We start from the raw sequence: 13,293 nt of genomic DNA, 5'->3' as shown, positions 1-13,293 counted from the left end.
AGTTACATCCTTCCAAGTTGCTGGGCACTCAGATTCCTAAAGACCCTAATTGAGTTTCTGGGGTCTGCTTGTGCTCTTCTAGCACTGGACTACTGGCTAAAATAGCTCAGGCCATAAAAATAACAGAATGAAAATACTTGAAATAACCACATAGCCACAGATTCCATGCAGAGGCTAGTAAAACTTCCAAATTACACCAGGGCTGCTCTTCAAGGCCACAAGAGCACACAGCTGAATGGAAAAGGAAGGGATATTTTCAGAGTGAGCTTAGCTCCAATCAGTATAAGTTTCCTCTATCCTCCTCAACAAAACCTTCTTGGAGCCTTTTGGAATAATTTATAAAGGTTGACTCCTTTTGAAAATGGTTTTTCAGGCCACAATAAAGCATGGGCTTTCCATGTTGCCCTTCCTCAATATGACTAATCAAGTATGTGGCTGGGAGAGACGAGATCCAATAAAGCTTGGTGGTTCTGACCCACCCATTCGACTCTAAAATAACTCTGCTACTCATCCGGTCTAGACCAACACCGTGTTTTCCCTAGACTTCCAAAGAACAGCTCACCTGGCCTGTCTAACCCCACTTTTCCTCTCACCTCTGCCCCCCACAAAGCACTCGTCCCCCCCCACTCAAATGTACACCAGTTATGACCACCAGTTCAATACACTCCAGTAGATTTCCCCTGTTTCCAAGTTCGAGCACCTTCCCAGAGCCTGGGGGTCCACAGTATAGTTTGGTTTGGCCTGTCTTGGTCTTAGCATGTGTGAATCTTAACTTGGTACCTATCCTGGGAAGCTCTGTCCTCTCTTTAGGATATTCTAACTTTCCTCTCTTTTCCTCAGTTCCTTTCACACTCCTTCTTCTGGTCTTAGTTACAAAATATCTCAGGATAAAGGGGCTGCATCTCCTACGCACACTTGGAGTAATTGAGCAGTGGCTCCCCAAAAGTATGAATATCCGAGACCTGTGGATGTGGCACGGTTTGGACAAAGAATCTTGGCAGATCTAATTGCCCTAATTAACTCTGTCAACTTGACATGGAGTCATCTGAGAAGGCAGTCTCAGCTGAGGAATTGTCCACATCAGACTAGCCTTTAAGTGTGTGTGTGTGTGTGTGTGTGTGTGTGTGTGTGTGTGTGTGTGTGTGTCGGGAGGAGTGGGGGTTGTTTTTATTGTTAATTGATGTAGAAGGGGCCAGCCCACTGTGGCCGTCACCATTCCCTGAATAGGTGGTCTTTAGCTGTGTAGGAAATCTGGCTAAGATGAACCTGTGAACAAGACAGCAGGCAGCATTCCTCCATGGTTTCAGCTTCAAGTTCCTGCCCTGACTTCCCTTGGTGATGGACTGTAGCCTGTAAGCTGAAATGAACCTATTTCTCCCCCAAATTGCCTTTGGTCAGAGTGTTTACCATGGCAACAGAACGAAACTAGAGCAATAACCGCCTTAAAGATCCTGAGATAAGGCCATCTGAGCTCCGCCAGGTAGGTTCTAACTACAACCTTTAAATGCCTTCTCAATAGTAAAAAGACAGGATTCGTGGTAGAGGCCTTAGGCACACAGCAGCTGGGAACGGAGCAACGCAGCCTTGTGGAAAAGAGACACAGGCCCACTCTAAGCTCAGACAGGGGAAGAAGCCTTGAGAGAGGGGCAAGGTAGCCCTGCTGACACCTGCTTTCAGACCTCTGGCCTCTTGAACTGTCTTTTTCCTGCTGTTTAAGATGCTCAGCTGGGGCAGCTTGTGAAACCAGCTCAGCCCACAAGCTGCCCAAACCATTTCCTGATAGAGTTAAAGATACAGATGAGGTGAGCTGGATGGGGAGTGCGAGCGGGGAGGTGCACAAAGAGGCGCTACCAATTGAGGGGGGCTGTTCTCTCCTCTTACATGAAGCATCTAGAGGATTCAAGTCATGTTATCGGGTTTTGTGCTTCTAAGTGCTCGAGAACAAGGCAATTAATAAAACTGGTTTATTTAGCTCATGATTCTGAACGTGGGAAGTCCAGGGGCATGGCTCAGCAGCCAGCGAGGGCCTTCTTTGGCACATCCTAACATGGCCAAGGGCATCATGAATGGAGACAGACTAAGCACTGGCCCCTGTCCCTCTCTTCTAATGGAGCTATTAACATCATCACCAGGGCCCAGTCCTCATGACCTCATCTGACCCTATTTTTCCCCCCAAAGACTCCATTTTCGAATTCCATGAACATAGGGCTTCAGGAATGATTTCCAAACATGGTCTTCATACGAGAGGGGATGCGGGGGGGGGGGGGGGGGGGAGGGGGAGGAGGAGATGACACACATCCAAAGTAAAGCAGCTCCCTGTTTTCACAGCATGTGACTCTTAGAATCTCAGGGGCTGTTGAAATGTCTTGAAATGCTCCCAAAGCAAAACGAGATTCACTTCCACCTTTAACAGGTAGAGTGTATTCGGAAACACATTTCAGTCAGGTTCTGAACAGCCCTTTTGAACTTTCCATGAATGGAACAGTCTCTTGGTTTCCACCCCACCTCACCCCACCCCCTACCTCCCCATGAAATCTGTGCTTTTCTAGTCTTTGCCTCTTGGTAAAGTATACAGTTGGTTACAAAAGCCCAAGACTCGAGTGACAACCCTATTTTCTCCTTTGCCACTATTTCCAACAGCCAATTTTGTTAATTGTATTTTCAGAACGCATCTCCTGGTGGTCCACCTTCCCCACCTCCAAATCTACCAAAGCTCAAGCTGTTGTCGTCTGTCTTGGATGGCCTTCCTTCCGGATTCACAGCTTGCTCTCTTATGGTCTGGCCTCTTCCCCAGAGACATTTTTCCAGAAATAAACCGAGTCTCAACAATGCCCTGTTTAAAATCCTTTAATGGCTTTTCATTATACTTAAACCCAAGACCATGGCTTCCCAAGCCAGGGTGGCTCTAGCCCCTGACAATCTTTCTATTCCCATCAGTAATCCTTGCACCACAGCCTCATACGTCAATCTGTTGTTCTTTTAATGTTCTGACCTCTGCTCTGGGGACGTTTGCATGAGCTACGTCCTCTTTAGGAATGCTTGCTACTTATACCCTTCATCTAGCCGGTTCCATTCCAGACTTTTCAGAGAGGACCTCACTAACCACTTTGTAAATTACAAGTAACTCCAGGGCTGGTATATAGTGCCCAGCATGCTCAAAGCCCTGGGTTCAATTCTCAGTACCGAACAAGCTAGGTGTGGTGGCACATACCTGCTGTGGTGGTTTAAATGTGAACGTCCCCCACAGGCTCAGGAATTTGAACTCTTCATCCCCAGCTATCAGGAAGCACAGCTTAGAGTAAACATTGGAGAAAGCAGTATTGTCAGTGGGCCTAGTTTCTTCAATGGAAGAAAAATGAGCGACCCTAGTCAACTACCTGGAATGCCAGAGTGAAGAGGGGTCAATCAACCTGGTGATGTTTTTGCTATTCTATGAGCCAGCCTTCCCAAGTACTCCAATATCCTGAGCATCGTTTAGGCCCTGATCCTGAGCCTCAAATGAATAGACCGCATCCTCCACCAATAGAGTTGATCCTTATGCTTATACAGATCCTTCTCTAGGCCCTAGCCCTGAACTCTCTTTATCAGCCAATAGAGTCCATTCTTATTGTAAAGGTCACAGGTCATAAGTTCTCCTGTGTTTAAATGTGCAAGCAAAATAAACCGCAGGGTCAGTCCCCGGAGGTCTTGACCCAGTGCCTGCAAAAGTTTTCACTCTTATCTCTCTGTGGTCTGCTTTCCCACCTGTGGTAATACCTCCAGGAATCTCTTGCACCCACCTAGTGCTGGGAGAGGTTTAAGAGGTGTGGTCTTGCTGGAGGGAGTATGTCCTTGCAGGTAGGCTTTGTGAGCTTATTGCTTCCTGTCATATCGGTTCCCTTTCCCTGATTTGGGCTTGTGTTTGAAGCTGTGAGTCCTCAGCTTCTTGGTCCTGTTGCAAGTCCTGTTGCTCCATGGCTTCCCTCCAATGATGGACTCTAACCTTTCAGGAGCCATGAGTCCAAATATCCTTTTACTTCTGTGAGTTGCCTTGGTTGTGGTATTTTATCACAGCAACTAATACATCTACAATCCTACCACTTAGGAGGTAGAGGCAATCAGATCAGCATTCCAAGATCATTCTTGACTATGTAGTCAGTTTAAGGCCAAGTCTCAGAAAGTGAGAGAGAAAAGAGACTCCCTTCACTTCCTATTAATCACCTGGAAGCTGAAGCAGAAACAGGGTATTTATTAGTTTGCTAGAGTGCCAAAAGTGGGTTGACTAGATGTCTAAAGTCAAGATAAGGGCAGGTTGAGACTGGTGAGGGATAGATGCAGTCTATGTGCTGCTCCTAGATTGTGGTGCTTGCTCGCTGTCTGTGGAAATCCCTGGCTTCTGCTCCATCACCACCTCTGCCCCCATCTCTCCCTGTGCCTAAATGTCCCCAATTTATAAGGACACAGTCATGGTGGATAAGAGTCCATTCTGTTTCAGGCTGAGCTCATTAACTAATTATATCAGGAGTAATCCTATTTCCAAATAAGGTCATGTTATGGTACAGGAGGGGTTAGAGCTTCAGTGTATGGATTTGAGGGTGATGGAATTCAATCTACAGCAGTGTCAACTTACTTATCACTTATTGTCCACTTCAGTCAGTTTCTAGAGGGCAAAGCTGTTCCCCTTCTTGCTCTTGCTGCTGTGCTTGCCACTAGGACTCTCAAAATAATGCTTATTGCCAAGTGGTGATGGTCACACAACTTGGCAAATACATTAAAATCTGATGAATTGTACATTTCGGGGGAGCTGATCTATGGTGTATAAAATACATCTCAAATAAAGTAACTCCCAAGAAATCCCTGCCAATGCAATGACGGTTGTACAGCTCTCATTCTGAGTTATAATCCTAATTCCCCACAGGTTTCTGGCTGCCCAGCCCTCATTTTGGGGTCTTCAGGGTTGTGGGTGGAGAACATCGGCAGGGTGATGGATCTTCAATGTTTTTAAGAATGTGATAAACATTTGCTATGGTTCGAGAGTGTCTCCCAAGGGCTCAACTGTTGAAATGTCATTTCCATTTGATAGATGAAGATATTAATTCAGCTCTGGTATGTAGACATGGGACTTTAGGGAGTAATTAGCATTAGACAAGCTCATCATCATGGTGGAGCTTTGTGATGAATACTGGAGGCTTTCTAAGAAAAGGGAGAAGGGTCAGAATCTGTGCACGGGCATTTACTGTCTCTTACTGTGTGATACCCCTTCACTTTCTTTGGAGTCTATAATCAAGAAGGCCATCGGATGAGCCTTAAACCTGGGACCTTTAGAATCAGGAGCTGAAATGAATCTTCCCTTGAAGATGCCCAAACCAAGGTATTTCATTATGGTTACATGAGAGAGCTTAATGTAATATGCCAATAGATACACACACAACCCTCTGCCTACAGTGCTGTTGACTGTTTCAGCTTGGAGTATCCCCCCCCCCTCCCCGACTCATGTGTCTGAACAGTTAGTCCCCAGATGGTAGTTCTGTCTGGGGGGATTCTAGAAGCGTAGGGCAGTGGGGCCTAACTGAAGAAAACAAGTCACAAGGGAGTAGCCTCATGAGTTATAACCTATGTTTGTGTCAGGTGGCATGCTCTCTACTTGCTGAGTGTCAAGACCTTATGCTCCCATTGGCGTAGCTCAGGCTGCTCTCTCCACCACACCCTCCCCTCTGGGATGCACTGGGGCCCCTTGAGCCCTGAGCTGAAGTAAACCTTCCTCTCTTAAGTTGGTTCTGTCAGGTAACCTGTCATTGCTATGGAAATGCAATGACTGTAGGCACTTCCTGTATGATTGTGGAGGATTTACAGACACCCTGAACAAGGCATTTCTACTGACTACAGTAGCAGTGCCCAGGTTACCACTCCAGAGAGTAAGGGATTCCACCCAAAGCACAAGGGCCTATGGGGAAGTGAAACACTTTGCTTCTGCTTGCAAGGAACTTAGGATATACTTAAAGAGGAAAAATACAGAACAAAACCGTCAGCCCATGCAATAGAAAATTATGAGGAGAAGTTGAAGCTGCAGAGAAAGCTACCCCAGGAGCTCTCAGGTGGAAGCTACTACTTGCTGGGCTCCCCACAGCTCACTGAATTAGACACAAGGAGAGACAGGGCAAATAAGTTTGTTTCAGGGTTTGAAAACCGATAGAAGCTGAGCATGGGGGCTCCCACACATAATCCCAGCACTCCAGAGGCTGACACAGGAGGAACATGATTTCGAGGCCAGCCTGAGCTACATAGCAAGACCTTGTCTCAGAAAGAAAAAAGAGAAAAAGAAAATATAAGCAGGCTTCAGTCAGGTATGGTGGAACACACCTTTAATCATGGTACTGTCGGGGCAGAGGCAGATAGACCATTATAAATTTGAAGTCCGTCTGGTCGACATAGCAAGTTCTAGGACAGCCTGGTCTACATAGCAAATTCCAGACCAGCTAAGGGTACAAAGTGAGATAATGTTTCTTAAAAAAGTAGGCTTTGCCATATAAATTTAATTTTTAAAAGTCTTATTGATTTTTAAATATAAATTATTTTTAAGGGATTTATTTATTTTATATATATGAGTGCTTATCTGCAAGTATGAATGCGTACCACAAGTGAGTAGGGTGCCCACAGAGGCCCAAAGGTAGTGTGAAATCCCCAAAACTGGAGTTTGTGAGGCAAACTTGGGTCTTTGCAATAGCAAAGTACTCTTGAATCCTGAGCCATCTCGCCAGCCCTACAAAAACAATTGTTATTTCCTTTCTTTAGAAAATGTTTAATGTCCTCCAACTTCTCATACACAATACTCACAATGGGCTTTGGATGTAATGGGAATAGTTCCAAATCCATTGAAGTGTCTTCTTCAATACTCTGTACCCAGCGGTCTCCATCATTCTGTTCCAGAGGAACCAGTTTCTACAAATGAACAGCCTTGTCCCATGCTCCCCCACCCAGCACCAGCTCCACACCAAACAGAAATTCTCACAATGGGGGTTTTGATGAAGGAGAGAGGGTAGCCTGTGGAGGAGGAGAAGAAACGGGCAGCTAAGGCTTTGCAAGTAGAGGAGAGAGAACAGTCCACCATACTGGACTCTCCACTCTGTGTCAAGAGGTGTCATTTTCCTGCTACGTTCTGACCTTTACAAACCCTGAAAGAAAAAAACAGAAGAAGGAGAATTTTCTAGAAGATGGGCCAGAAGGAAAGTCTTTCCAACAGTGGTTTATATCCTATAAGAGGTGATTGCATGAGTTTAGGTTGGTCAGGTCCTTAGCCTCCAAACTGTTTTCTTACCTCAGTGATGACCTCATAATCATGTATCACCCAAGTGAAATTAGCAGGAGTGATACAATGGTGAAGTAGGGGTGAAGGGGGGTAGGAAAGAAAGAAGGAAGAGAGGGAGGGAAGAGGGAAAGAATGTTCTCTGGTTGTTTGGTTGGCTTGACAGTGTATTTTCAGCTTCATTAATTTTTTTAGCTTCATCAATTTGAACATAAAACCCATCTTTGGGATGACCAGGTGAATGATGGCTATATTATACGGTTTGTCTTTCAAATTGTCATAGCACAATCCAGTCCCTCATGGTTTAGACCAACCTGGAAACAATCTACTACTAAGAAAGACTTTATTTTTTGAGACAGAAAACCAAAAGCTACCACATCCACCCCCAAAAGCACACTTTAGGAGAAAAACCTACTGTGGTATTTTAAAGTCAATTGCTCAACTTTCAGGCACGGTGAGCACTCATTTGTGTGATGGTAAATTCTGCAAATCAAGACCTCTAGAAAAATATCCCCAACGTGCTAATTGTTAAACAGTTAACCAGCAGCTGGGTGGTGGTGGCGCACACCTTTAATCCCAGCACTCGGAAGGCAGAGGCAGGTGGATCTCTGTGAATTTGAGGCCAGCCTGGACTACAGAATGAGTTCCAGAAAAGGCACCAAAGCTACACAGAGAAACCCTGTCTCAAAAAAACCCAAAGAAACGAAACAAAACAAACCAAACAAAAAACGCAGTTAACCAGCACAGTATCTTTCCATATGATGACTGACAGCTCTCGCTGCAAGAGGACAATGAGAAACCATCTATTTCTCAATCAGCAAGTTGGAACAGGTACAGATACTTCTGAAGACCAACTGAGAACTCGTTCGGGGACTGTCATTTAAATAGTCAGCTGATACTAAGTGCCTACTGTCTGGTTCCTGCCACGCTAGGTTGATGCTGAAGAGCCAGGAATGAGGAATGATGTAGCTCCTGGCTGCTGAGTGCATCAGGATTTGTTTGGGGAGACAGGATGGGCGTGCGCAGAATAATTATGGGAGAACACAAAGCTCAGTGTAACTCCATGGAATATTGTCTTATGAACTCAGCATGGCAAGAGTTCAGAGAAAAGACAGATTACAGGGGGACTAAAATTAGGCAGGAAAATTGTGCAAATCATGGTCCTTGCTAATTGATAGAAGTAACAGAGAGCTGGCTTTCCCATAATGGGATGTTTGGCTTGTGGCAAAGGGATCCTTAGACAATTAAAAAACCCTTTGAGCTTGTCTCTCTCTTACTTAATAGCAGTACCACTCTCGAATGGATTATTGGCACAGGGAGCCCATTGTTCCTTGTGACAGATGGTGACATCGCTGGCAGAGTGGCTATTCATGAATTTTTGCCACTTGATCAATGGATTGGTCTTATTTTCTGCCCAGAAAAGAAGAGAGATGGATGTCCCGGGGCCTGGGACTTTAGCTGCCATTGGATGAGACTGTTTAGGTTTGAATGCCCTGAGTTTGAATCTGGGACCCGCTACTTTTTAGTGACACTCAAGGGGCTGTTCCTTAGTTGCCTCTGGTAGGGTGGGGAAATGTGGTGTCCCTCTCACTGAGATACTCTGAGGACTGAAGTGGGTTCCCTCATATATAACATGTAGAAGAATGTCACACATGCAACAGACGTAGCATTTATTAGTATGGCTCTTGTCTGCTGGCTTAGCCATGTGGGGATGCACGATGTCGTGGAGTCACGCATGATCTCATACGCTGGTTCCCTCATTTGTAGGACTGCTATGGTCGCTGCTGCTCACCTGTGGGGCTGTCGTGAGGATTGTAGGGAACTAATTGTGTAAAGCACTTGGCAAACTGGAACGCTCTTTCCAATGTGCACTACAGTGCCAGAGTAAGAAATGAGTGACCTGGCTTCCAACCTCACGGTGGTACCTGCATTTGATGTGTCTTTGTGCTTTCCAGAACTCCATCGCTGTGTCTGTGTGCACAGAGCCATGGCTTGCCTGCTCCTTCAGAGAGTCCATCATGTGAGTGCACATAGAATACCTCATCTAAAGATTTATTTTCTGTTTATAATCTGTCCTCCAGCTTATTAAACTTTGGGTAAAGGTCTCAAATGGAGTTCATATAACTAAATGTGGGGGTTGAAAGAAAGCTGGCAGCAGCAAAAAGATTTCTGAACACAACTCTAAATGCAACAGGGTTTTTTTGGGGGGGCCACCAACCAGCTCCCAAATCACGACACAGAGACTTATCATTAGTTATGAATGCTTGGCCTTATCTTATGTGTGTCCTGCTAGCTCTTATAGAATATTTTAACCTGTTTCTCTTCATCTACATTTTGCCTTGGGACTTTTCACCTTTCTTTCAGTCTGTATGTCCTACTCCATGTCTGGCTGACTGGCTGGCCCTGAGTATTTCCTTCTCTTTCTCCCTCATTCTCTCTCCTCTCTTCCCAGAGCCTAGATTCTTCCTCCTACTTATTATCTTTGCCCACCAGCCCTGATTTTTCCTCTACTGCCTACCTATTGGCCATTCAACCTTTTATTAGATTGATCATATGCCTTAGGCAGGCAAGCAACACATCTCTACATAATTAAACAAATGCAAGCATAAATAAATGTAACACATCTTTATATAGTTAAAATAATATTCCACAACATAAACAAATCGAACACATCTTTATATAGTTAAAGCAATATTCCATGACACCTAAAATTAGTTCAAAATCAAGTGTGTAATGAATCTGAGATGTTTGTGACAACACTCACCCTTGGTGTAGTATGTGACAGTGTTCAGCCTTGGTTCCAAGCACACAGTCATGCAACATGATGCCTGTGCCCTGGAACACCCTGGCTCACTTTCACTCTGCTGCACGCTATGAATGGCAGTGCTTGTACTGATATGAAGTTGTTACTCTTCTAGAAACACAATAGTCTGATTACAGAAAGCAGAGGCTTCATGTTTTCCTACCATCATTCCTCAACATATAAATATCAAATTACTACAACTTTGGATTGCATTGTTTCAGAATGTTTGCTTTGAAAAAAATTGCTGCTTGGGGTGATTATTTGAGCTTTATAAAAAATTCATTAAAATGAATTTGGGCTTGCAATTAGTACAGAACTTTCAACAATTACTGAAATGCCCTTAAACACACTTCTGCTTTTTTATATGAGATCTTTATATGAAGCAGCATTCTCAGCATTGGTGATTACAAAATCAAATATTGGTCAACTCTTAAAAGCACTGAAGATGCACTCCATCTGGCAGTGTTAAACGTTTATCCAACATTTAATTCTCTAGTTAAAGTAAACAAGTACATCTATCTCATTAACATGCAAATTGCCTCTACCTTTGACAAATGGTGAAATTATATATATATATCAAAGAATTGCTTTCAAATCAATTTCTTTATGATTTATGATTAGTAAACACTTGATTTTTGTATACTAATTTTATATGCCTGTATATACAGGATCTTATTAAAAATTTCTCAGATGAAAAGGGACCATGAATTGGAGAACTATGCTCAAGTCCACTTCCTCCTCTCCCTGTGGAACCTGTGCTCCTCAGAGGACAGAGATGGCTGTACTCCAGGTGTCTAGACAGCAGCCTAGCACCGGGGAGAAGTTCCACCTACATCAGTGTCAGAATAGGTGCTTGCCTTGTCCTTGGCTCACACTGCCTCCCAAGCAGAAGAGTGAACCAAGAGACATCTCCAGAGGAACGGATCAATCAATATACTGCACGTGTTTAAAGAGAAGTCACCTGATTTACTCACTTTTCTATTATGTGACAAAATACCACGACCAAGTTAACTTATTGGGGCTTATGGTTCCAGAGCGTTATGATCCCTAATGGCAGGGGCAGCATGGCTGACATATTGGCTGGAGCTGGAAGCTGAGAGCTTACATCTTGAACCTCATGCAGGAAACAGAGAGCAAACTGGGAATACTGGAAGTCTTTTGAACCCTCAAAGTACCCCCCCCCCAACCCCACCAGTGACATACTTCCTCTAGCAAGGCCATACCTCCTAAACTTTCCAAATAGTGCCACCAAGCTGGGGACCAAGTGTTCAAATGCCAGAGCCTATGGGGGACATTCTCGTTCAAACCACTATAACATCAATCCATAACTTAGGTAGCATATACTGCCATGTGCACACACAACTTGGCCGGGTCCTTTGAGGGGAGGCAGATGCAGAGAAGGTATGATCTCTGTTTATACTATTAACAAACAAACAATCAAAAACTCCAAAAAACAAAACACAAGAAACAGCCTAGGTTGAGATCTCATAAATCTCAGTATTTTTCCACCTTAACCTCACCTTCTAAACCTGACCGCTCATCACTGACACTAGCTCCCAAAAGTGGATGCTTATTCGGATCTAGGAGAACCACAAGGGGTTGGTTTACCAAGCCCCGTAGGTCGACCACTTGTTTGTAAGGTTTTCCATTTCAGAATCAGAAATGGAACCACAGAACCGTTCTTCCTCCAGAGGGCTTAGTAAAGACTCCGTCATTTCCACACGAAGAACAGGGGTGGGGAGGGAGAGTCTAAATCAGAAGAAGAACAGAGTGAGGACTCTGCAGGTGGACAGCCTTCACACAGAAAAGCAAGCCTCAGTCACCTGTGCCGCCAACAGCCATGACATTCATGAGAGGTATAAAGATTTAGGGGACTTTTATGTGGATATTTAGAATAATCCTTCTTTAAAAACTACCACTACTCTGAGGACCAAAAAAATGTTTGCTTGGCTAAGTTTCTTTTAATGACTATGAAAACCCATGAAGGAGGAAAACTGGCCAGGAATTTTTTTTTTTTTTTTGGAGGGTATGAAAGCCTCTTATTTTTATAGTTTTGAAAATCCTTGGAGTTTAACTTTGAACTTTAACCAAGAAAAATTATATCTTATAAACAATGGCGTTTGTTGATTGGATGAAGAACTGGGTCAATATTGGTCTTGGCAGCCTGTATTGGCTGCTGCAGCAGAAATATGCGGGTTGTGGTGTTAAAAAATTATGTCAGTTCCTCACCATGCATATCTTTTTCTTGGCATTTTGCCTGGGAATTAGTTTCCAAAGACACTTCCAGAAGTCAGCCTAGAGCCTGGCCTCCCTGGTCAAGGAAGTTACACATGAGCTCTCGGAAAGCATCCGGGCCTGGTGAGCTTCCGGAGGGGAGGGAGGGAGGGAGGATGAGGGTCTGGGCACCTCAAGGCTCTTGTCCCTCTCCCTACATACATTTCATGGTGATTTTTCCCTAAAAGGGTGAAAAAAAAAAACCCAACAAATCCAAAATCAAACAGTCCATTTTGGGAAATGAAAAGTCAAGACAAGCATGTTAGAATGTTCTAAATCTCACAAGGGGTGGGAATCGGGGTGGAATTTTTAAGGAACATCAGTAGCAAACTTTTGGTGTTTCATTTTAGACTAACATAGGGTCCAGGAGTCTTTGACACAGGTTTATCTATGGGGTACTTTTGGGTTGGGGTGTGTGTGTGTGTGTGTGTGTGTGTGTGTGTGTGTGTTTATTTGTATGTGGAGGCCAGAGGACAACCTCAGTTACTTTTCACTTTTTTTTTTTGACAGAGTCTCTCACTAGTCTTGAACTCTCCACGTAGACCAGGCTAGCTGTGCAGAGATCCCCAGGAACCCATCTGCTTCTGTGTCTCCTGTACTACTTGACTGACTGACCTATCTCCCGAGGCCACACTGGTATATTTGTAAAGTGTGCTGAATGGGAGTGGGCCCGGGTACTCAAGGCTCTTGTCCCTTTCCCTACACAGCTTTCACTGGGACTTGTCCCACATGGGACCAAAAAAACCAAACCAAACCAAATCTCCTCTGCAGAGCCGGGTTGCGTGTTCTCATTCGTTACGTAGGCCTGTGGAGGTGAGGGGTGGGGCTGTCAAGGAAAGCTCAGTGGGGATCCACTTTTGACCCCATCACGGAAGGTGTGTCCCACCTGTTTGCCTTGCAAACTCTCTGTTGCCTCACCTACACTGTGAGGGCG

At 44.5% G+C, this 13,293-nt stretch overlaps 1 protein-coding gene and 1 long non-coding RNA gene across 2 annotated transcripts in view; one reads left to right on the top strand and one right to left on the bottom strand.

The window, feature by feature from the left end:
* Rbpj (recombination signal binding protein for immunoglobulin kappa J region) overlaps positions 1-13,293 on the bottom strand; it is a 204,098-nt gene that overhangs the window by 157,506 nt on the left and 33,299 nt on the right. The gene's annotated exons all lie outside the window — the stretch shown is intronic.
* LOC131921185 (uncharacterized) lies at positions 9,234-13,118 on the top strand. The gene is made up of 2 exons (XR_009381878.1): positions 9,234-9,302; positions 12,870-13,118. It is a non-coding gene; the product is annotated as an uncharacterized LOC131921185 (long non-coding RNA).

The sequence above is a fragment of the Peromyscus eremicus genome, chromosome 10 (assembly GCF_949786415.1).
Source record: "Peromyscus eremicus chromosome 10, PerEre_H2_v1, whole genome shotgun sequence".
NCBI classification, from domain to species: domain Eukaryota; kingdom Metazoa; phylum Chordata; class Mammalia; order Rodentia; family Cricetidae; genus Peromyscus; species Peromyscus eremicus.
Note: the sequence above shows the minus strand (reverse complement) of the source record. Positions and strands in the feature narration are given on the sequence as shown.